At 45.8% G+C, this 22930-nt stretch overlaps 1 protein-coding gene across 8 annotated transcripts in view; it reads left to right on the forward strand.

The window, feature by feature from the left end:
• The first annotated feature begins 5910 nt into the window (after positions 1 to 5910).
• The window catches only part of PRRC2C (proline rich coiled-coil 2C), a 419385-nt gene continuing 402365 nt past the window's right edge, over positions 5911 to 22930 (forward strand). For 5 of the 8 annotated variants that reach the window (XM_029618666.1, XM_029618669.1, XM_029618670.1 and 2 more), the window contains exon 1: positions 5912 to 6053. The gene's annotated coding sequence lies outside the window, so the exon portion shown is untranslated. Of the gene's footprint in view, positions 6054 to 22930 lie in introns of all 8 variants that reach the window. The other 3 variants (XM_029618672.1, XM_029618667.1, XM_029618671.1) reach the window with 2 other exon arrangements.

Genomic DNA, 22930 nt, shown 5'->3' on the forward strand with positions numbered 1-22930 from the left:
ATGTTCACAACTTTCTTCTTTCCTTTCTTTAAAGCTTCAAGAAAGGCGATTTGGTATGCAGCAATGCGCTCGCGCCCTGCTGCGGTCTGGAAATCCCAGTTGGGATCGGCAACCGGGGCTTGTGCTCTCACTACTTCATCAGGATTACCGTCTGCCCCAGCTCCTAATCGAGCTGCCTCTTCCAGATTTAATTGTATTTGTCGGCGCTCTTCAGTGGTAAAAAGAATGGAGGCTAGATGCCGAATGTCAGCCCAGTTGGGGTTATGGGCTGCAAAAATTCCCCTTAAAAAATCTATCATCTGATCTGGTTTATCAGCGTAAGAGGGGCCAAGCTGTTTCCAGTTAAAAAGATCACTGGAAGTAAAAGGTATGTAGGTAAATAACTTTATTGTTTGCGTAGTATGATATTCGTTTTCTTCAGTCGGGACCACGGGAACTACAGTGGTCGTTTCCCTAATTGGTAGCTGCAAGCTTGCGGCTTGGGTTTTACTGCGAGTACCGCCTGCCACGGACGATTCGCCGCCGTCTTCAACTTTTGCCGCTGCCGCTTCAAGCCGTGCTTCGGGAATCGGCACTAGTTCAGGATCAGCTTGGGCATTGGCGGGGGCTGAGGGACCTGGTGGCGCATTGTACGCTGGAGGGTAGCTAGGGACATACGGTGGCGGCAGAAGATGTTCTGCGTCAGACAGTACTGCGAACGGCAGGGGTTTAATTTTTTTTTCTTGAGTCCGTGCATTCCCTTGCACTACAAACATGGCCGCCGCAGCTGACGCATGGTCTTGTATTCCCAAGATGGCTGCCCTTCCCTTTCTCTTCCGGTTTGGGGACTTCCGGTCTCCCATTTTGTTCACTTGCGCCACCATTACGAGGGCGGCTCCCTCCACTAACTTCTTTGCCCATGACGGAGGATTCTCAATGACTGCAAGCCAAGCAGTTATGTACGGTAAATCCTCAGGGCAACCCGTATCCCCCTGTTTCAGGGCTATATTCAGGACCCTTGTGGCCGTTTGGAAATTGAAAGTTCCTGCCTGAGGCCAATTTACACACAAACTGGGCCACCTATGGGTGCATCGCTGAATCATTCCGGGTTTCGTACATTTATGTTTATCGAACACTTCACTATAGTGCTCCGTCATAGCTTTTAGCGGAGTTGAGTAGCCCCCTCCCATTAGGATAGAATCACAGACAGAGAAGGGAAGGGAAGACGGATAGGTAAGGGGTCCGTATCCGCCAGACACAAAAGGGTCACAATTGCCCCGACTAGAACGCGGTCGCCCGGTCTAGAACTGCGAGGCCATTCACTCTCTTTCACACAACAAGAAACCTATTCCCGCTATTATACACTTTACTTATAATTTCCTTTTTATGCGCGTGGCTTTCGGAATACGATTCCTACTAACCCACGGCGTGGGGTGTGATCAAAGCCCCCTCGGTCCGCTTGGGGATGGACCGGTTATTTGCTACTCTTTTAGCTATCCTTCACTTCTCCCACCATTCCCACAATACTCGCCTGCAGGGTTCTTCCGATCGTCACGAAAGCCTTCTTCCCGGATCACCAGCCCAGAGGTCTCAGAAGAATGTCTGTGGAACGGTCCCCTCAGAAACCTGATCGCTGAACTCAGCGGTGGCCACTCACCAGGTGCGTCTGGGGGATCGCTCCGCCACCAACCTACCGGACCCACTGGGGGGGCTAAAATAGCGTCCCCGGTACCTCCTGGCTGGCTCGCCAAATGTAACCGTCTCTTTTTAGTCAGTAAGGAGGCCCAGACAACTGATCCGTAAAGATAGACTTTTATTGCCAGCAAGATGCAGCTAAGACAAAGGCTCAGTACAACTGCATGCCACGCCCCCTCGGGAGCAAACTTTTATGCACTTTACAACTCTTATCTTTCACACATGCGTTCTGATTTCTGCTGAACAAACAATTCACAAACTGCTGAACAAGCATTAGCTAGCGTGGTCCTCTAGGAGGTGTAGCTTATGATCATATTATCGTTTCGTCATTTAATTGACGTGTTAGACATTTTACAGCGGCATTCGTATTAATACAATACAAATTATTATTCCAAAATGGAGTTACGTTACATTACGTATTAGTGCGCAACTGCGTCACTACGCATTACGTGTCATTTGCGTTGCAAACATTAGTACGTTCAAAATGGCTGTGCGTTTCACTGCTGGCATGATTAGTCGGAAGACTTTCAGTTGTTTCATTCTTCGGGGGGCCACGAAATTGAACCCCTTCAACATCACATCCTGCATGAGTATATAAGGAAGTCCTTTGCAACCATCCAGTGCCTCAGCAGCAGGTCCTACTTATCCCCTCTTTGCTTCCAGTTTCTATACCTTGCTGTCTCTCCAGATCTGACCTGACCTTGCCTTGCCTCTAGACCCAGTCTTGCCTTCTGCCCTAGCTCCTGCTCTTGCCTCAGCTCCCTGGCCCTGTCTCTCTCTCTGCCTTGCCTGTTCCAGTTTGTGCCTTCCTTCCTCTTTGTGCCTTGGCCCTTGTTTTCCTCTCGACTAATTTCTCATGCTTGACCTTTGCCTGTTGTCCGACTCTTCTTGAACGCTGCAGGCCCAGACCTCTGCTTGCTATTAGTCTCTGCCTGAATGCTGCCTGCCCTGACCTTTGGCCTGTTCCTGGCCTCCCTTTGCTCATTCGGACCATACCTAAGTCCTGCCAGTCCCCAAATCCAAGGGCTCAACCTGCGAGGAAAGGGGTTGGTAAAGGTGGAGTCTAGACCTTGTCCCTGAGCCCATCTGCCTACTGACAGCATGGGTCTGCTAGGTCGAGTCCACCATGCCTCAGTTCAAAGGGTTCATTGACCGTGACACACAAGCCTTTTAAAATAGCAATTTAAACACATAACTGTTGGCTTTTGTCAAATACACTTTGTCCAGGAATGCCAAGTCCGCCCCTTTTTTTACATGGGTTTATGTGCACAAAAGAATGGACATATGTGCAAATTTTAGACTTTTGATAAAATACAGGAACCATGAGTAGAGGCTACTTATGCATGTATATGCTGACAATGGAAACCCCATTGGTACATCATTCTCTAGTTGATATTTAATTTTTTGTGATTCAGCAAATACATTTACAATGGGGTAGGAATGTGGCACCAGTTTTGCTGTGAATAATGGTTTATTTTTACATGCTCCTTTTCCTCAGGGTCTAAATGAAGAAGTTGAATGGCTTGTGTTTTTATGAATGATTTTTTTAAGTGTCTACAATGATGTATACAAACTTGTAGGTGATTAATTGAACATCATGTGTCAATAGTATTATATACTTGTGTTTTGGGGCTTATGTGTCTGTATAATGCTGACCACCCAACAGATTGGCCCCCATGACAATACACAGTTTCATAAAGTGTGGACACTTCTAATAAATTCTGATATTGTTGGACTTTTTCATACATTTATGTGATTTATAATAAATATTTCACATATTGTAATGTTTTCTATATTAAAAGGAATTTTGTTTGGGTTTTTTTTTTTAAAGATCTTATCTGTTGTTGGATAGACATCTTGCAACAGCATTGTGTCTGGGTTTGTGAAGACAGGAAACACTACTCTGGAGTTTTCATTTATAGTTAACCCTAGGAAGACTTGGTGTCAGTTAAGTTCTTTGATAACATCTTATAGGTTCCTCCAGGAAAAGCCGTTTTTCTGGGGTTTGCTAACAACGCTATATGAAACATCTGCAGAGTGGAACTTTTCTGGCATGGTTCTAGCGGTTTACTCAATGGCAGTTTTATTTATAATCTCGTTCAAATAATTTGTGCTATGTACACGTTTTCATATTTTTTCAGAGAATGATCAGTAGACTGATTCACATTGTAAAACATTTCCTTTGGGGTGGAAGAATTTTGTTGGGAATGTAATACTACTGGAGTACATTTTTGGAGTGTTTTTGATAGCACATCATGATTACGTTTTCACACTACTTCCTCTTTGACATCTTGGGTGTAGTGCTTGTTTGAACCTGCCATTTTTTCACTCAAATGTTTTTTTGGATGAGAAGCTCTTACAGGGGCCGATACAGTAAAAATTGCGGGAGAGCGGGGCGAGCAAAGGCCAATCTCCTGTGCGCATGATTCAGTAACTTTATTTAAATTAGGGCTCGTGGTGAAAAGAGGCGCTAGGGACACTAGCGCGTCCCTAGCGCCTCTTTTTTGACAGGAGCAGCGGCTGTGAGCGAGTTTGACAGCCGATGCTCAATTTTGCCGGCGTCGGTTCTCAAACCTGCTGACAGCCATGGGTTCGGAAACCGGATGCCGGCAAAATTGAGCGTCCGGTTTTCAACCCGCGAGCCACGGGCCCATTTTACATTTTTTTTATTTTTTATTTTTAACTTTTTGGACCTCTGACTTAATATCGCCATGATATTAAGTCGGAGGGTGCACAGAAAAGCCGTTTTTACTGCTTTTCTGTGCACTTCCCTGGCGCCGGCAGAAATTAATGCCTACCTTTGAGTAGGCGCTAATTTCTTAAAGTAAAATGTGCGGCTTGGCTGCACATTTTACTTACTGTATCGCGTGGAAAGGACTAATAGGGCCATCAACATGCATTTGCATGTTGCAGGCGCTATTAGTCTCTGGAGGGTTGGACGTGTGTTTTTGACACACTATTAAACCTTACTGTATAAGTGGTAAAGCTAGCGCGTCGAAAACGCACATCCAAATGCCAGAGCGCACTGTACTGTATTGGCCTGTTAATTTGTTATTTTTTGGACAAGCCTCTTTCTGCTATGTTTTTGCTATTCTTTTGTGCCTTGTTGGATACCTAAATTTCCTTCTGAGCTATTTACATGCATAAAACTATTTTACACACGAAAATGGACTTGAAAATGCTTCCCTCTACGGATGCATGTATCGTGGATATTTTTTCAAGCTAGCTTTTCCAGATCTCTGTGAGACACAATCTCAATAAATTAAATTCTTATTTTCTCTATTCACTGTTATATAATTTAAGTTATTTTTAAGTCATTTATTGTAATGATTTATTTTATGTTACTTTATTCTTGTATGTCCATTTAATGTATGTTTTTCTGTAACCTGCCCCGAACACTGGAGGGCGTGGGCAATAAATACTTTAAAATAAATAAACAAATAAATAAATATTACTACATCCCTCAGACGGATGCATGTGGTTTAGCTCTCAAAATATTTTGACAACAAAAAAAAAAAAAGGCTCTTCTTCTCTAGAAGGTTGTAGACTCCTCAATTAGCCCATTAGTTTAATGTAAAAAAATAAATAAATCGCCTCTTCTTTGTATAGTAACCTTTATTTTCGTGCACTGAAGCAACATACTGCTTTAGCCAGCTACACTACATGAATTCCCGCAGGCAGAATTACTGCTGCAACTGTCTCATGACGTCATGATATCACCCCAGAGGGAAGCACGTTCTCCTTTAACAAACATGGCGGCCGGACGGTGACGTGGTTGTCACATGACGGCGCCGGAAGCGGAGCCTTGACTCGTGTGGCTGGGTCTGCGCGCGGCTGTGATTTATCGGAAGCGTGCTTATGTCATACGCTAGCGGTGACGTGAGTGTCACATGACGGCGCCGGAAGCGGAGCCTTGACTCGTGTGGCTGGGTCTGCGCGCGGCTGTGATTTATCGGAAGCGTGCTTATGTCATACGCTAGCGGTGACGTGAGTGTCACATGACGGCGCCGGAAGCGGACGCTTGACTCGTGTGGCTGGCTCTGCGCGCGGCTGTGATTTATCGGAAGCGTGCTTATGTCATACGCTAGCGGTGACGTGGGTGTCACATGACGGCGCCGGAAGCGGACGCTTGACTCGTGTGGCTGGCTCTGCGCGCGGCTGTGATTTATCGGAAGCGTGCTTATGTCATACGCTAGCGGTTGGCGGACCGCCATTTTTTTTTTTTTTTTTTTTTTGCCCGGGCTGCCTTGCAGCGTAGGTTCGTGAACCGGAGCCTCTGGTACCGGACGGCGGCGGAAGTCGGGGAGTAGCCGCGGGAAAGCGACAAGGGAGCTCCGGCGGAGTACCGGGGATCCCAGCACATCCAGAGGAGGTCCCAGGTGAGGGAAGCGGGAACCGAAGGCTGAGGCCTTTCCCCAGCCGTGGGAGATAGCGAAGGAGAGATGGGCCGCTGTGAAACGGCAGGAAGGGCGCTTATTTCCCAGAGAATGAGGGGGAAACCAGGCCCAAAGGCCGAGAAAAAGGAAGAGGTATGAAGGAAGAGTTGAAACTCCTGGGGACCCGGAAAGAGAGCGGTGAACGGGGGAGTACAGAGAGAGAGAGAGCGTGAAGAGTGGAGAGACAGGAAAGTCAGGTCTCGGTGGCGTGAAAAAGATGAGAAAAACCCCGGGTTCTATGGAAGGAGAAGAAAGAGTTGAAGAGAAGAGAGAAAAGGAGGAAGCCATGGAGAACAAGGCTTGAGAGAGAGAGGCCTTGCTGGGAGGGGGCAGATAGCGAGCTAGGCCTTGTTGAAAGGAGGAGGAGGCAGAGGAAAGGAGGAAGAGATGGGGATCCAAGCCCTGTTTTGTTTTTTTTTGGGGGGGAGAGAAAAGAAGAGGAAGAGTATATTTCTACAGCGTTGTATGTCTTGCAGTGGTTTAGAAAAGTTAAGTAGTAGTAGATGGAGAACCAGGCCCTGTTGCTGGGAGAAGGGCTGAGAAATGGATGATCCGGTCCTGTTGCTGGTGGGGGGGAAGGAGACGAGATGACAAACTAGGCCCTGTTGGGGGAAGGGGAGAGAAAAGGGGAAAGATCGAGGACCAAATCCTGATGGGGGAGAAGAGGAAAGAGATGGAGAGCCGGGCCCTGTTGGGAGGAAGGGGGGGGAGAAAGAGATGGAGAGCTGGGCCCTGTTGGGAGGAAAAGGGGGGGGGGGGAGAAGAGATGGAGAGCTGGGCCCTGTTGGGAGGAAAGGGGGGGGGAGAGAGAGAGTGAGAGAGCTGGGCCCTGTTGGGAGGAAAGGGGGGGGGGAGAAGAGATGGAGAGCTGGGCCCTGTTGGGAGGAAGGGGGGGAGAGAGATGGAGCTGGGCCCTGTTGGGGAGGGAAGGGGGGGGAGAGAAGATGGAAAGATGGAGGCTGGGCCCTGTGGGAGGAAAGGGGGGGGAGAAGAGATGGAGCTGGCCCTGGGAGGGAAGGGGGGGAGAGAAGAGGAAGAGATGGGCCCTGTTGGGAGGAAAGGGGGGGGGGGGGGGGGAGAAGAGATGGAGAGCCGGGCCCTGTTGGGAGGAAGGGGGGGGAGAAGAGATGGAGAGCTGGGCCCTGTTGGGAGGAAGGGGGGGGGAGAAGAGATGGAGAGCTGGGCCCTGTTGGGGGAAAGGGGGGGGGGAGAAGAGATGGAGAGCTGGGCCCTGTTGGGAGGAAAGGGGGGGGAGAAGAGATGGAGAGCTGGGCCCTGTTGGGAGGAAAGGGGGGGGGAGAAGAGATGGAGAGCTGGGCCCTGTTGGGAGGAAAGGGGGGGGGGAGAAGAGATGGAGAGCTGGGCCCTGTTGGGAGGAAAGGGGGGGGAGAAGAGATGGAGCTGGGCCCTGTTGGGAGGGAAGGGGGGGGAGAGAAGAGGGAAAGAGATGGGCCTGTTTGGAGGAAAGGGGGGGGGGGGGGGGAGAAGAGATGGAGAGCTGGGCCCTGTTGGGAGGAAAGGGGGGGGGGGGGGGGAAGAGATGGAGAGCTGGGCCCTGTTGGGAGGAAAGGGGGGGGAGAAGAGATGGAGAGCTGGGCCCTGTTGGGAGGAAAGGGGGGGGGAGAAGAGATGGAGAGCTGGGCCCTGTTGGGAGGAAAGGGGGGGGGGAGAAGAGATGGAGAGCTGGGCCCTGTTGGGAGGAAAGGGGGGGGAGAAGAGATGGAGAGCTGGGCCCTGTTGGGAGGGAAGGGGGGGGAGAGAAGAGATGGAGCTGGGCCCGTTGGGAGGGAAGGGGGGGGGAGAAGAGGAAAGGATGGGCCCTGTTGGGAGGAAAGGGGGGGGGGGGGGAGAGAAGAGATGGAGAGATGGGCCCTGTTGGGAAAGGGGGGGGGGGGGAGAAGAGGAGAGAGCCGTGCCCTGTTGGAGGAGGGGGGGGGGGGAGAGAAGAGGAAAGAGATGGGCCCTGTTGGGAGGGGGGGCGGGGAGAAGAGGAAAGAGATGGGTCCTGTTGGGAGTGGGGGGGGGGAGGGGGAGAAGAGGAAAAAAGATGGAGAGCCGTGCCCTGTTGGGAGGAAAGGGGGGGGGGGGAGAGAAGAGGAAAGAGATGGGCCCTGTTGGGAGGAAGGGGGGGGAAAGAGAAGAGGAAAGAGATGGAGAACCGGGCCCTGTTAGGAGGAGGGGGGAGAGATGGAGAGAACCGGGCCCTGGGAGGGGGGGGGGGGGAAGAGATGGAGAACCGGGGGCCCTGTTTGGGGAGGGGGGGGGGAGAGGAGCAAGAGACGGATAATCAGGTACTGTTTGGGGGGAGGGGGGTGAAGAGGAAGGAAGTGACAGAGACTGAGGTCTTGTTTTTTTGGGGGGGGTTTTTTTGGGAGGGGGGAGGTAAGGAAGAGATAGAGAACAAGGCCCTGTTGGGGGGAGAGAAGAGGAAAGAGATGAAGAAACCAGGCACTGTTTGTTTGGGGAGGGGAGAGAAGAACAAATGGAGAACCAAGCCCTGTTTGGGGGGGGGGAGGAGTAGAAAGAGGATTTGAAGAACAAGGTCTGGTAGGGTTGGCTGGATAGAGAAAGCAGAGGAGGAAGAGATAGAGGGCCAGGCCTGGGGGCGGGGGCGGGGGGGAGGAGATATGGAGAGTGGGGCCCTGTTTTGTTTTTTTTTGGGGGGGGGGGGGTTTGGAGTGGCGAGATGGAGTCCAGTCCTATTTGTGAGGTGGGTAGCTGGAGGAGGTGATTGGCAGGGTAGAAAACATTAAACCAAGAGATGCTGTGGCTTGCAAAAGTATTTGAATCCTTAAGTCAGCAGGTTTGTGTGGATTTTAAATAACAGCATAAGACTTGCATTACTGGGTCAGACCAGGTGTCCTTCAAGTCCAGTATTCTGTTTTTAACATAGATTGTTCCAAATAGTATGTTTATTGCAAACCAGTATGCTCGTAAAGTAAATCTTCAAACTCACAATTTATTTCTCTTTCTTTTTAGTAAAATAAAAGTAAAAACTGAAAAATACTGCTTGCATAAGTGACTAGAACTTGGTAGAACCACCTTTTGCGCAATAACAGCTTTGTCTGTTGGGGTTAAGTTTCTACCAGCTTTGCATACTGTTTGCCAGGAAGAATGGGCAAAAACCACTCCCAGATTGCATTTCTTTCAGAGATGAGTTACCGGCTCTAATTTCCCAGACATTGAAGATGCTGGGGGCTGATTCTATGCCTGAGCCAAAGAAAGATCCCTTGCGAAGGCTTCTGGTGGACCCTCTTATCCAATTACTAGTTCACAAGGATCTGCTATGGCAGGGGCCTGTTCTTCATGAAGATTTGACTCCTTTTTGTCTTACTGTATGACCCTTGAAAGGGCTTGAATGCTGAAGCATGGCTATTCCACTGCGGTGATTGCCACCTTGCTACAAGCGAGAAAGTTCTCCACTTCCGTAGCCTATGTGCAGGCTTGGTATGAGGATGGAGGTATCCTCCCTCGTTCGGTTAAGATCACACTCATTTTGGAATTTTTGCAGGATGGATTGCAAAAAGGGTTGGTCTTTAATTCATTGAAGGTATATGTTGTGTCTGTTGCCTGTTTCCGAGGTCAAGTGGATGGTGGACCCTTGTCAGCTCATCCAGATATGGTTCATTTCTTAAAAGGGGTGAAGCATCTTTGCCTTCCCCTGTGGTTCCCAGTACCCTTGTGCAGTCTTAATCTGGTCTTGGATTTCCTGGTGGGTCCCACCTTTAAACCATTGTGCCGCCTATCCTTGAGGTTACTTACATTGAAAACATTTTCTTGTGACAATTTGTTCTGCGTGTAGAGTCTCCGAACTGCAGGCATTGTCTTTCTGGGAACTGTTTCTGCAAGTGACTCCGGGGGCAATACAGTTATTATTATTATTTTGAGTTTTTCTATACCGGCATTCGCGATGGGAAACGCATCATGCCGGTTTACAATTAACAAGGGGTGAAAAAGAAGATATCATAAGAACATTAAACATTAACAGGTGCTGAAAGAAAGGTTGCAGTTACAATAAAACAGGGAAATACACAACTTGGAGCAATGAAAAGGTGATAGGAACTTAACAGAGAGAACAAATTTGTCAATTAATGGTGTTTACAAAGTTATGAAATTTGCAAAGTTATTACCATGTTAAGGTAAAGTTATTGATTACCATGTTAAGGTAAAGTCTGAGCGTCAGTTAATGGTGAATTAAGGTTCAGTTGGGGTCTGGAAAGGCTTTCATAAATAACCATGTTTTGAGTCTTTTCCTAAATGTAGGAAGGCAGGGTTCCTGTCGCAAATCCGGTGGGATGGAGTTCCATAGTGTCGGTCCTGCAGTGGAGAAAGCCCTGTCTCTGAAGGTTATGTGCTGAGAGGTTTTGGCATGTGGTACCTGTAGGGATTCTCTGTAGGATTCTCTGATGGGTCTGGAGGAGGTATATTTTCTGAATGGGATTTGTAGGTTAAGCGTTGTGTATTGTTACGTCTTATTTACTAAAGGTGGTCACTTGAATCAATCCGTTTCTTGCTGACTGTGAACAGGGAGAGATGTGGAGGAATATTGCTTGTTACAGTCCTTTGATGTCGAGAGGCATATCTTCAGGTATTTAGAGGTTTCTGGGCCTTTCAGGAAGACAGACCGGTTGTTTATACTCCGTGGTGGAAATAAACAGGGTGAGTTGGCGACACGGGCTAAAATAGCCCCCTGGCTTAAGGAGTTAGTCATGGCCGTGTATGTGGATGGTGAGCAGCTGCTGCCTAGTCAGGTTAGCGCTCATTCCACAAGGGCTCAGGCAATGTCTGGGCAGAGATTAGACTGCTGTCTCCCGTTGAGATTTGCCGAGCTACACCATGGTCTTCCTTCCATGGTGTTAGCACCTGGATGTGCGGGCCCAGGAGGATGCAGCCTTTGCATGTGTGGTATTGATTGGACCACGGGCAGTCTCTTGCCCTGTTTGGGAGTAACTTTGGTACAGCCCACTGGTGCTGGATCCACCTATCCGAATGCTAAGAGAGGAGAAATTACTTAACTGATAATTTCCTTTTCTTTAAGGATAGGTGGATCCACCTCCCTGCCCTCGGCTGCCAGATGTTTTTACTGTTGTCCTGCATGGCTGCGTGATCCAGGGATTACTGGTAAGTGTCGGTCCAATCCCTAGACTAGTGTTATTACACTCCTTGTCTGAGCTCGGTGTTTCCTGTTAGCTAAGTGCTTGAGTGGTTGTCTGTTAATAATCACGTTTTTGTTAGTTTGTCCACAGTTGGCTTTTGCAGAGAATACTGGCGGGCTGATGTTTGTGCAGGGATGTATATACTGTGACATCAGCTTTGCTCCTTCTCCATTTGCTGGTAGAGGTGCGTAACCCATTGGTTGTGGATCCACCTATCTTTATTAAAGAAAAGGAAATTATCAGGTTAGTAGTAATTTATTTTCTGGCAAACTCCAGATGAACTTTGGTGTGGGTTTTTTTGTTTTTTTCCGAACACTTTAGCGAGCTTCTTTCTAGCCACCCTCCTATGCAGGCCAGATGTGTGCAGAGCTCTTGATACGATTGATTCTTGATATGGTTGACTGGTGTGCTTCCACTCCAGTCAACCAATGAACTCTGTACATCCTTCAGAGTGATTTTTGGCCTCTCTGTGGCTTCCCTCACAAGTCTCCATTTTCCTCTGATGCTGAGTTTTGGGGGACAGTGTCTGGGTTGTATGATACACCTTCCATTTCCTCAAAACTGATCCAGCAGTGCTCACTGGGATATCCAAGCATTTCCTTAGAATTCTCTTTGGTCTTCATTTTCGTAACTTTCCTTCAGAGTCTGTCCATTGGTACTGGAATTAGGAAGTCTTTTATTCAGGAAAGCTGACACCCCCCACCTATTTTTATTTATTTTTTTTAATGATTCTCAAGTAGAAACCAGTTGTTAGGACAGTATCTTTCATCTGTGTAAACTTGGAACTTCACAGCACTGGGGTTGAATACTTAATGCAAGCAGCATTTTTCAGCTTTTAATTTTATTTTACAAAAAATGCAGAGAAATAATGAATTGTGACTTTGAAAATTTACTTTAAGAGCATCCCGGTTTGTAAGAAACATACTATCTGGAACAATCTGTGTGTAAGTGACATTTGTAATTCACACCTTTTTATTTATAAACTTTTATATACCGACATTCGTAGGAACATCACGCTGGTTTACAAGCAACTATAAAGAAAGGAAAATTATAATGAACAGGGGCAGGCAGGGGAACAGGCTAGAAGAGAGAGGGTCGCAGTGGCAGAGAGAAATAGATAGGAACAGTGCTATGGTTTTTTTAAGGGTGTCAAATATTTTGCAAACCACTGTTTGAAACATTGTAAGTGTTGGCAGATAAGACCAGAAGGCCTGTCTAGTCTGGCCAGCAGTGATTTTATGTGCATTTACCCACATAATTCAAATTCCCACATGGAAATTGATCCTGACTCCTTTAGAGTTGCAACTGCATCTCTGTGAGATTTTCCCCAATGCCATCCATATCCTTGCTGCCCCATGATGCAAATGTCGTTCAGTGAAAGCTGCGCAGTTCCCTCATTACCATTCTCCTGTCACTAGGGATCTCTGTGTTTATCCTATGCACTTTGTTTACCTGCCCAGGAAGGAATTCCAGGCATCTATCCTCTCTCCAAGAGAAAGATTAAGGCATAGGAGAATCTTATGTTGGGAGCTCTGAATAAGTAAGGGAGAATCCTAGATAAGTTGCTGGGATATTTTGAGTCTCTTTCAAGCTCATGTTATTTCCTTTACTTTAAATCTAGGTTTTCTCCCTTCATAACTTTTTGATGAGTTTTCTGCTAATTTCCAGTCAGGTGTGCAATTTGGGTGTGGTAATGGATTCTTCTCTTAAACTACAAAAGAGTATTGTACAAAGTCTTGTCTCAAAACAGAGCTTTTAAAAACAATCTGAGATTGATTTTAAAAACTGTTCACACCTTGGTTATCTCTACCAATAAGGTTATACAAAATGCATCTGCTTGAATAGTGTCAGGTGTAGGCATTCATGAGCATATCACCCTCGGTCTTGTACAAATACACCTGTTGCCCCTTTCTTTTCAAATTCAGTTCTAAATTTTGATGTTTGTTTTTAAAGCCATTCATGGACTAGCACCTCCTTGATTTAACGTTATTTTAAAGATCTATCAGCCTATGAAAGAAACATTCAGATCCGAATCACAACATAATTTGGTCATTCCTTCACTTAAACAAGTAAGCTTATCCAAAATTAGGGATAGTTTTATGTTGTGGGCCCTAGTTATTGGAATTAAATTTGAGAAATCCTTGATGAAATTTCAGAAGATGGGTAAAGGAATTTCTCTTTCAATAGGCATATGAGCAGGAGTGATGTTTAGTGTGTTTCCATTTGTGTGATGACGGTTTTATTTGATATTACTTAAAGTGCAATTCATCCTGAGACAGTATTGAAAACAAGCTGATGCTTGGATAAGTTTATGGTTGCATGCATTGTTTACTGAGATTGGATAGAACAAAGACACCTTTTTTGTTTTATGGCACACCTAGTACAGGGGTCACTTTGTGTGGCACACCATTCATTCCCCATCATCACTTTCTCTTCTCTTCCCTCTTCCACTACCCCATGGTATCGTCACCTTCTCATTTCCCTCTTCCCCCAACATCATAGTCATGCCTGTCCCCTGGCATCATCATCTTGTTCCCTTCCCTATCATCACATTACCCCCTCCCATCATCTCGTCCCCCTCCATCACATTATCATCACCTTCCCTCTCCCTCATTCCCTGGCATCATCATCTTGTTCCCTTCCCTATCATCACATTACCCCCTCCCATCATCTCGTCCCCCTCCATCACATTATCATCACCTTCCCTCTCCCTCATTCCCTGGCATCATCATCTTCTTCCTTTCCCTGTCATCACATTACCCCCTCCCATCATCTCGTCCCCCTCCATCACATTATCATCACCTTCCCTCTCCCTCATTCCCTGGCATCATCATCTTCTTCTCTTCCCTATCATCACATTACCCCCTCCCATCATCTCGTCCCCCTCCATCACATTATCATCACCTTCCCTCTCCCTCATTCCCTGGCATCATCATCTTCTTCCCTTCCCTATCATCACATTACCCCCTCCCATCATCTCGTCCCCCTCCATCACATTATCATCACCTTCCCTCTCCCTCATTCCCTGGCATCATCATCTTCTTCTCTTCCCTATCATCACATTACCCCCTCCCATCATCTCGTCCCCCTCCATCACATTATCATCACCTTTCCTCTCCCTCATTCCCTGGCATCATCATCTTCTTCCCTTCCCTATCATCACATTACCCCCTCCCGTCATCTCGTCCCCCTCCATCACATTATCATCACCTTCCCTCTCCCTCATTCCCTGGCATCATCATCTTCTTCCTTTCCCTGTCATCACATTACCCCCTCCCATCATCTCGTCCCCCTCCATCACATTATCATCACCTTCCCTCTCCCTCATTCCCTGGCATCAACATCACCTCCTCACCCCTGGCATTATCACCACTACTTTCCCTTTCCTTCTAGCCCTCTCCCCCACCACCTGGCGGAATCATCTCTCTCCCTCCTCAACTCCTGTGTTGTCGTCATTACCGTCCCTCTCCCCCACTACCTAGCATGATAATCCCCTTCTCCCCTTCCTTCTCCCTCCATCCCTTTTCCCCACACCCAGGCATCATCACCACCTCTTCCTACCCCTTCACATCATCACCTTCCCTCTCCCTTTTCGCCTCGCCCCCCTGGCATCATCTCCTCCTCTCTTTCTCCACTCCTTTCCCTCACACTCTGGCATCATCAATTTCCCTCTCTCCATCCCCTGGCATCATCGCTGTCTTTTCCCCCTCCCGCTTCTCCCCATGCTAGGTCACCACCTAGTCCCGTTCCCTTCAACCCTGGCATCACTTGCCCTCTCCCTCACCTCCTGCCATCATCACCTTTCCTCCCCGCCCCTTAAATCATCTTCCTCCTCTCCCTCCACCCTTCTCCCCCAATCCCTGGCATCATCACCTTCCGTTCCCTCTTCCCCCACATTCTGTGGCACATTGATCTGTCCCTTTCTACACTCCACCCCCAATCCCTGAACAGCAAAAGTTTGGGAACAGGCTTACAAGTGCTGCTTCTCCCTCCTTTGCCAACCTCCCTCTGTAATCTGAACGCACGGGGCCAGCAGGTCTCACAAACCTACAGAGCCCCGTGCATTTTCTGTTGCACAGAAACGCCAGCAGAGGGGAAATAGGAGCAGCTGCCAAAAAGCGCTGCTCTCCCGCGCCAGGTCTCACAAACCTACAGAGCCCCGTGCATTTTCTGTTGCACAGAAACGCCAGCAGAGGGGAAATAGGAGCAGCTGCCAAAAAGCGCTGCTCTCCCATGCCCCCTGCAGGCCAGGAGGGAAATAGGAAATGAGGCTACAGCCATGGCACATTAATGTGCCGCGGCACACTGGTTGGGAAACGCTGAATTAGCTCACTGAATATCATGATTTGGGGCTCAAAACCATGAGAGTATGTGATTTATGCGGTATAAACCTTGTATTACCTATTTTTCACCATTTGCAGGGTTTATTTTAAGCTTATGTTTTTAGTATTATTGTTCTAAGGGGCCAATGCACTATGGGCGCACGTAAAACAGGTGCTCATATTGAGCACCCATTTTCCAAATGTACACCCATCCACCTCTCCTGGGGGTGTGATGCAATAAGGACATTTATTTATTTAGATTTATAATTCACCTTTCGCACTTTTTCAGTGCTTAAAAGTGGATTTCATTCAGGTACTGTAGGTATTGAAATGAGCTGCTGTGTTAGAAAAGAGGATCTGAGGAAATCGTGCGTTCCTAGCACCTCCTCGGCAACAGGTGCCTCAGAGAGGTGGCTGAAAGTGCGGGTTAGGAAAATGGATGCTCAATATGAGCATCCGTTTTCTCCTGCTACAAGCATAATGTTCACAGCATGGACCGTGTATATGGCTTAGCACCTTGAAATTTTTTTTTCCCGGTCAAGCCTTTTTTTTTGTCTTCATACAGCTTTCTGTGGTTCCTCCTACTTAGTATTGCGACAATATTTTGTAGGAGGACCCACAGAAAGCATAGTTTTTGTTTATGCTTTTTGGTTGAGCTCTTAAGCATGAAATGACTTAAAGCCAGTCCTGGAGCTGGCATTAAATTTTCCGCATTAAACAGGGCGAGTTTGGCACATTATCATATTTTTTTTTTGCTTCCTGTGGTAATGACTAATAGCTTCATCTTACATGAATTTATATATGATGAGCGCGATAGGATGCACATTTTGGATGCGCCAATGCTTTTATTGCATCAGGTATTAGCGTGTTCAAAACGTGTGTCCAGTAAAGTTAATCGTTGCACTGGTCTTAGCCCCAATATTGCATCGGCCTGCCTGTTTGATGTAAAGTATTGTTTAAATATTTGTTTTTCTGCTGTATCTAACCTGGGTTGGTAGCAGTTTTATAGGGTTTATTAATATTTTATTTGTATTACATTTTTTGAGGTTTATCACAAATAGCCTTATAGATAGGTCAGTAACTGCAATACAGAATTGCATTTTGATTGAGATGGGTCTTGTGTATAGTGTCTGTTTCTTTCGGGCCTTCTGTCGCCAGGCTGTATCTGGAACAAAATACCATGTAAATTGAGATCTGATGAGGAAAGACATTTCTCCAGAGCTTCTCTTTTCCATTGCTTATGCCTGATTAAGGCTTTAGATCTTCAGAACCCACTAAAAAAAACCCAGAGGCTCTACATTTATGGATTTATTTATTTATTATTATTTTTTTTATAGACCGACATTTGATCTGAGATATCACATCGGTTTACATTCAGGTACTGTAGGTATTTCCCTATGCTCAGAGGGCTTACAATCTAAGTTTTTGTACCTGAGGCAATGGAGGGTAAAGTGACTTGCCCAAGGTCACAAGGAGCGATAACGGGACTCAAACCCTGGTCTCCTGGTTCATAGCCCATTGCTCTAACCACTAAGCTATTTCTCCTCCCTTGAAACAACTTGAAACTCCCTTGAAACAAAGTGGTTCCTCTTTCACCACTCTTTCCCCATTTACCTTTCAGATTGCTCTGTTAGGTCCTTAATAGTGGGATTGACAGCTAGTGGCCTGGGGACTAAATAAGCACCTGCTCTCGTTTTCCCCCCTTTGCTCTACTTGTTTAGAATGGAAGCCTACGTTAGCATGGTAGAGGAACAACCAAGGGGATCAGGAGAATGCAGTCACTGCTGCCATGCTGATGATAGTTTAGGGTCAGGGCAAAGGAAGAAAAGGTACTTTGGGTGCCTCGGTTGCCTAGGAAAATATTCTAGGTGAATGAGGTGCCTGATTGTTTGAATGCCTGGTATGTACATACATGTTTTGTATTCCATGATGTTGCCTTATTACCCCTCTAATCAAGAGGTTTGTTTCACTTCATGGAAAACCTCAGTTTTCTAAATTACATGGAGATAAGAATTGAATATTGTGCATCTTTTTGACATGGAAATGCTTGAGCTATGTTAGCATTTCCATCATTGTTTGTCATTGTCATATTAATTTGAGATGACTAGTTTTCTGTACAATTATACATTTTGTAAGTCCAGTATATAATACATTATTGGTCTGTTATTTTAAACTTTGGGTATATACATAAATATTCTTAGTATTGTGCTGTAATTGCATTTTATAAAGTTGATTCTTATTTATTTTATTTAAAATATATTTATATAACGTTTTACCAATGCAAAAATTGATCAAAGCGGTTTACAATAATGAAGAAATTAAAATACTAACTAATAATGAAATAAAATGCTAATAAGAAATAAACAGTTGGAAAAAAATACAATTCAAATCATGATCAATAAAAAAATCATAAAATTTAAAACTATTCTTAGTCTTTTCTTCTGCATGAAAAGATCAGATCTATCTCCACACTATTTTCGAACCTTTAGATTTGTTTTCGACAATATTGATGTCTGTATTTTCAGTGTCTTGGTCTTTTCATATTTGCCAGTAAATGGAAAAATATATTAAATACTGTAGTGTGCAGCAGTAGCTTATTCCTAACAGTATCTTGTCATTTTTCAAATAAAATGTAAAACAAATATATTGAACAGTTCTATATGTTAACCATCATGCTAATTTGAGAAGTAATTACATTTTCAATTTTGTATCTAACCTCCCCCCCCCCCCCCCCACACACGCACGCACACACTAATGCCTTTTATATTTTCTGGGAATTTGACAGGTATAGTAGATAGACTTTTGATATGAGCAAGGCTGTAGGAATTGAGGAGGTCACATATTGGGTCTTGAGTTCTGACTAAGGAACTTGTTTGTTTTCCCTGAGCTGTAAAATCATACTTTTTATTTATGAAACCCTGCTTCAGCTAGCGGATGTTTAGTTTTGAATTTGAGCATCCCCATGGAATGGGTCACCATTTTGGGGGTGGTTTGATTATAATTTGATTATATTTCTTGGATTTATGCTGGCTGCCGTGGTGCTTAGGGTTTCCTGAATTATTTCTACAGATGGCAAACATCTTATATTTAAGGTGAAATAAATTATGGGGAGCTATCTGTACATTCTCAGATTAAAAGATAAATGAAAATTCATAAGAAGTGTGAGCTAATGGCTTCAGATGTGATAATAGGACTGCATTGAGGAGAGGATTTCATGGCTGGTTTTGTCATTAAGTGATGTTGAGTTGGAAATGGGCAGGACTTGGAGAAAGAAGGTACGGTGGCTGTAAAATCCCCGGAACTCAGTGTAGGATTTTTTCTTTTGTCTCTGTGGTCCATGGCGACCAAGAGATGCTACTGTTAAGGAGCCTTGTTTGAGGTCTCTGTGCACTGCAGCTTCTGTCTCTCTCCTTTTATTGCTTGTTGAACATGCTGGGAAAAGTCCTGGCAGTGGATGGATATAACAGCGAAAATTGCTGATTACACTAAAAAAAATGAAGGTTGTTATAAAGCAGTTTGGCATTATCTGTATGTAGTGTTCATCTGAATTAAAATGGTGTGCCCCTCTCTTTTTTTTTTTTTAATTCCGAGAGAAGCATGCTAATGGATTTTCAGCCTAACAAGGAGAAAATCCACTTTCTTATCAAACCTGATGTGATATTTATAATTGTTCTCTGATCAGGATATACAGTCTGACCTTTGCAAATTAATGCAGCTTTTTACTCTGTGCAGAAAAGGTTTTCTCGTTTTCGATTTTTGAGGGGTTTAGTTACATTCTGAATGTTTATTATAGGAAAAAACAGTTTAAATTGTAGCATGCATAAAATACATAGGTGGTGATTTTCAGTAATCCTGCTGGCTCATACTTTGAAATTATTTGGCAAGACTAATTTTAGTGGGTAAAAAACTAATATAGGGCTGTATTTAATAAGCTTTTCTATCCATAGACACCGAATTGGTGGTGGGTGGAGAGGAAAGCCTAGTAAATTGGTCCCATGTTTTGTGATGCATATACTTAAAACAAGTCAGCTTTGTACTTTAACTAAAACTATGCATAGGACTAAGTTGTTTCAAGTTTTCTCATTACCCATTGTCTTGGTTGTAGTTCTTATAAAGTACTTCATAGATTTTTTTCATGTGTTTCTTCAGCAGTATTTTTGCAATAGTTCTTGGATATGGACAAAGAATTGATAGGATTACTTAATGCTTTTGATTAAATTTGACTAATATTGAGGAAGACTGCTTTTGTTTTTTGGCCTGGCTATTTCCTTCTCCTCATTTTAGACTTGGGGGCAATCAACGTACACACCACTGCACAAGAGTGGTCATAACAGATGAAATATGCAATATATAGAAAACAGAGTGTGCAGAGCATTGTGGATCCCTACCCCAAAGGACTTATGGTCAAAGTTAAGCCAGATAGGAGCCCTGCGGGCAGCATGGCTGAGACTATGCCCTGAAATCCAAGACAGTCTGGCTGACTTGCCATGTATGGGGAAAAATCTGTTCGGCGGCAGAATTAAGGAGGCGGTGGCGCAGCTGAAGGTCTATAAGGAGACCCTTCAGCAGTTGTCAGCTAGTATCTCTGACACCCAGCCATCCAAGAAGCCCCCACGGCAATATCTGAAAAGACCTGCTATTAATTGCATCAGTAGCATGGGATCTTTTTGGTGTTTGGGTAATTGCCAGGTTCTTGTGGCCTGGTTTGGCCTCTGTTGGAAACAGGATGCTGGGCTTGATGGACACTTGGTCTGGCCCAGCATGGCAATTTCTTATGTTCTTAGATCTTTTTATTGGCCTCAAAAATACTACCTGCTAGCACCGAGGTCCAGGGCTCAATGATCTACTCCCCGGGCAAGGCCAAGACAATTTCAGATCTATTAGTTAAAATTTGTAACTATTTGCAATAGTGATCATAATATGATCCAGTGTGAATTAATGACTGGAAGGGGGACAGTAAGCAAATCCATGGCTCTCGTGCTAAACTTTCATAAGGGAAACTTTGATAAAATGAGAAAAATAGTTAGAAAAAACTGAAAGGAGCAGCTACAAAGGTAAAAAGTGTGCAAGAGGCATGGTCATTGTTAAAAAAAAACAAACAAACCCATCCTAGAAGCACAATCCATATGTATTCCACACATTAAGAAAGGCGGAAAGAAGGCAAAACGATTACCGGCATGGTTAAAAGGGGAGGTCAAACAAGCTATTTTAGCCAAAAGATCTTCATTCAAAAATTGGAAGAAGGATCCAACAGAAGAAAATAGGATAAAGCATAAGCATTGGCAAGTTAAATGTAAGACATTGATAAGACAGGCTAAGAGAACATTTGAAAAGAAGTTGGCCGTAGAGGCAAAAACTCACAGTAAAAACTTTTTAAAAAATATATCCGAAGCATCCTGTGAGGGAGTCAGTTGGATCGTTTGATCGAGGGGTTAAAGGGGCAATTAGATAATATAAGGCCATCGTGGAAAGATTAAATGATTTTTTTGCTTCAGTGGATGTTGCGGAGATACCCGTATCAGAGAAGGTTTTCATGGGTGATGATTCAGATGGACTCAACCAAATCACGGTGAACCTAGAAGATGTGGTAGGCCTGATTGACAAACTGGAGAGTAGTAAATCACCTGGACGGGATGGTATACACCCCAGGATTCTGAAGGAACTAAAAAATGAAATTTCAGACCTATTATTAAAATCATCCATTGTACCTGAAGACTGGAGGGTGGCTAATGTAACCCCAATATTTAAAAAGGGCTTCAGTGGTGATCCGGGAAACTACAGACCAGTTAGCCTGACTTCAGTGCCAGAAATATGGTGGAAAGTGTTCTAAATATCAAAATCACAGAACATATAGAAAGACATGGTTTAATGGAACAAAGTCAGCATGGCTTTACCCAAGGCAGGTCTTGCCTCACAAATCTGCTTCACTTTTTTGAAGGGATTAATAAACATCTAGATAAAGGTGAACCGGTAGATGTAGTATATTTGGATTTTCAGAAGGCATTTGACAAAGTTCCTCATGAGAGGCTTCTAGGAAAAGTAAAAAGTCATGGGATAGGTGGCGATGTCCTTTCATGGATTACAAACTGGCTAAAAGACAGGAAACAGAGAGTAGGATTAAATGGACAATTTTCTCAATGGAAGGGAGTGGGCAGTGGAGTGCCTCAGGGATCTGTATTGGGACCTGTACTTTTCAATATATTTATAAACAAGCCGTAAAGCCCGTTAAAACGGGCTACATCCCTCTGTCTCTCACCTCCCCCTCATTCTCTCTCCCCTCACTCTTCACCACCCCCCTCCCCCACCCACTCCTCTCCACCCTCCCTCTCCTCTCACTCAGTCCCCCCTCTCCCTCACTCCCTCCCACTCAGTCCCCCCTCTCCCTCCCTCCCACTCACTCAGTCCCCCTCTCCCTCCCTCCCTCCCACTCACTCAGTCCCCCTCTCCCTCCCTCCCTCCCACTCACTCAGTCCCCCTCTCCCTCCCACTCACTCAGTCCCCCTCTCCCTCCCTCCCTCCCTTCACCCACCTCCATTTCCTCCCGGCGCCGTAAGCGCGACTTCCCGTAACCCTCACCCGGCTCCATTAACTCCTCCCGCTCCTGCCGGCAGATCTCGGGGGGGGGGTCACTCCCGCGCGCGCGGCAGTGACCCCCCCGAGATCTGCCGGCAGATCTGGGGAGGAGAAGTAGCGGCACCGCGCTGCGCGCGGTGCCGCTACTTCTCCTCCTGCTCCTGCCGGCAGATCTCGGTGGGGGGGGCGCGGGAGTGACAACCCCCCCCCCCCCCCCCCCCCCCCCCCCCCGAGATCTGCCGGCAGATCTGGGGAGGAGAAGCAGCGGCACCGCCCGCGCGCGCGGCGCCGCTGCTTCTCCTCCCGCTCCTGCGGCCCCACCGCCATTTTTTTTTCCTGATCGACATCCTTGCCCGCACATGCGCAGTAGAGCTGCGCTCTACTGCGCATTTGCGGGCCGTCGGTCACAGGCCATTTATAAGGTAGATGATCTGGAAAGAAATACACGAGTGAGGTAATCAAATTTGCAGCTGATACAAAATTGTTCAGAGTAGTTAAATCACAAGCAGATTGTGATAAATTGCAGGAAGACCTTGTGAGACTGGAAAATTGGGCATCCAAATGGCAGATGAAATTTAATGTGGATAAGTGCAAGGTGATGCATATAGGGAAAAATAACCCATGCTATAGTTACACAATGTTAGGTTCCATATTAGGAGCTACCACCCAAGAAAGAGATCTAGGCATCATAGTGGATAACACATTGAAATCATTGGTTCAGTGTGTGCTGTGGCAGTCAAAAAAGCAAGTAATGTTGGGAATTATTAGA

The sequence above is a fragment of the Rhinatrema bivittatum genome, chromosome 10 (assembly GCF_901001135.1).
Source record: "Rhinatrema bivittatum chromosome 10, aRhiBiv1.1, whole genome shotgun sequence".
Classification (NCBI taxonomy): domain Eukaryota; kingdom Metazoa; phylum Chordata; class Amphibia; order Gymnophiona; family Rhinatrematidae; genus Rhinatrema; species Rhinatrema bivittatum.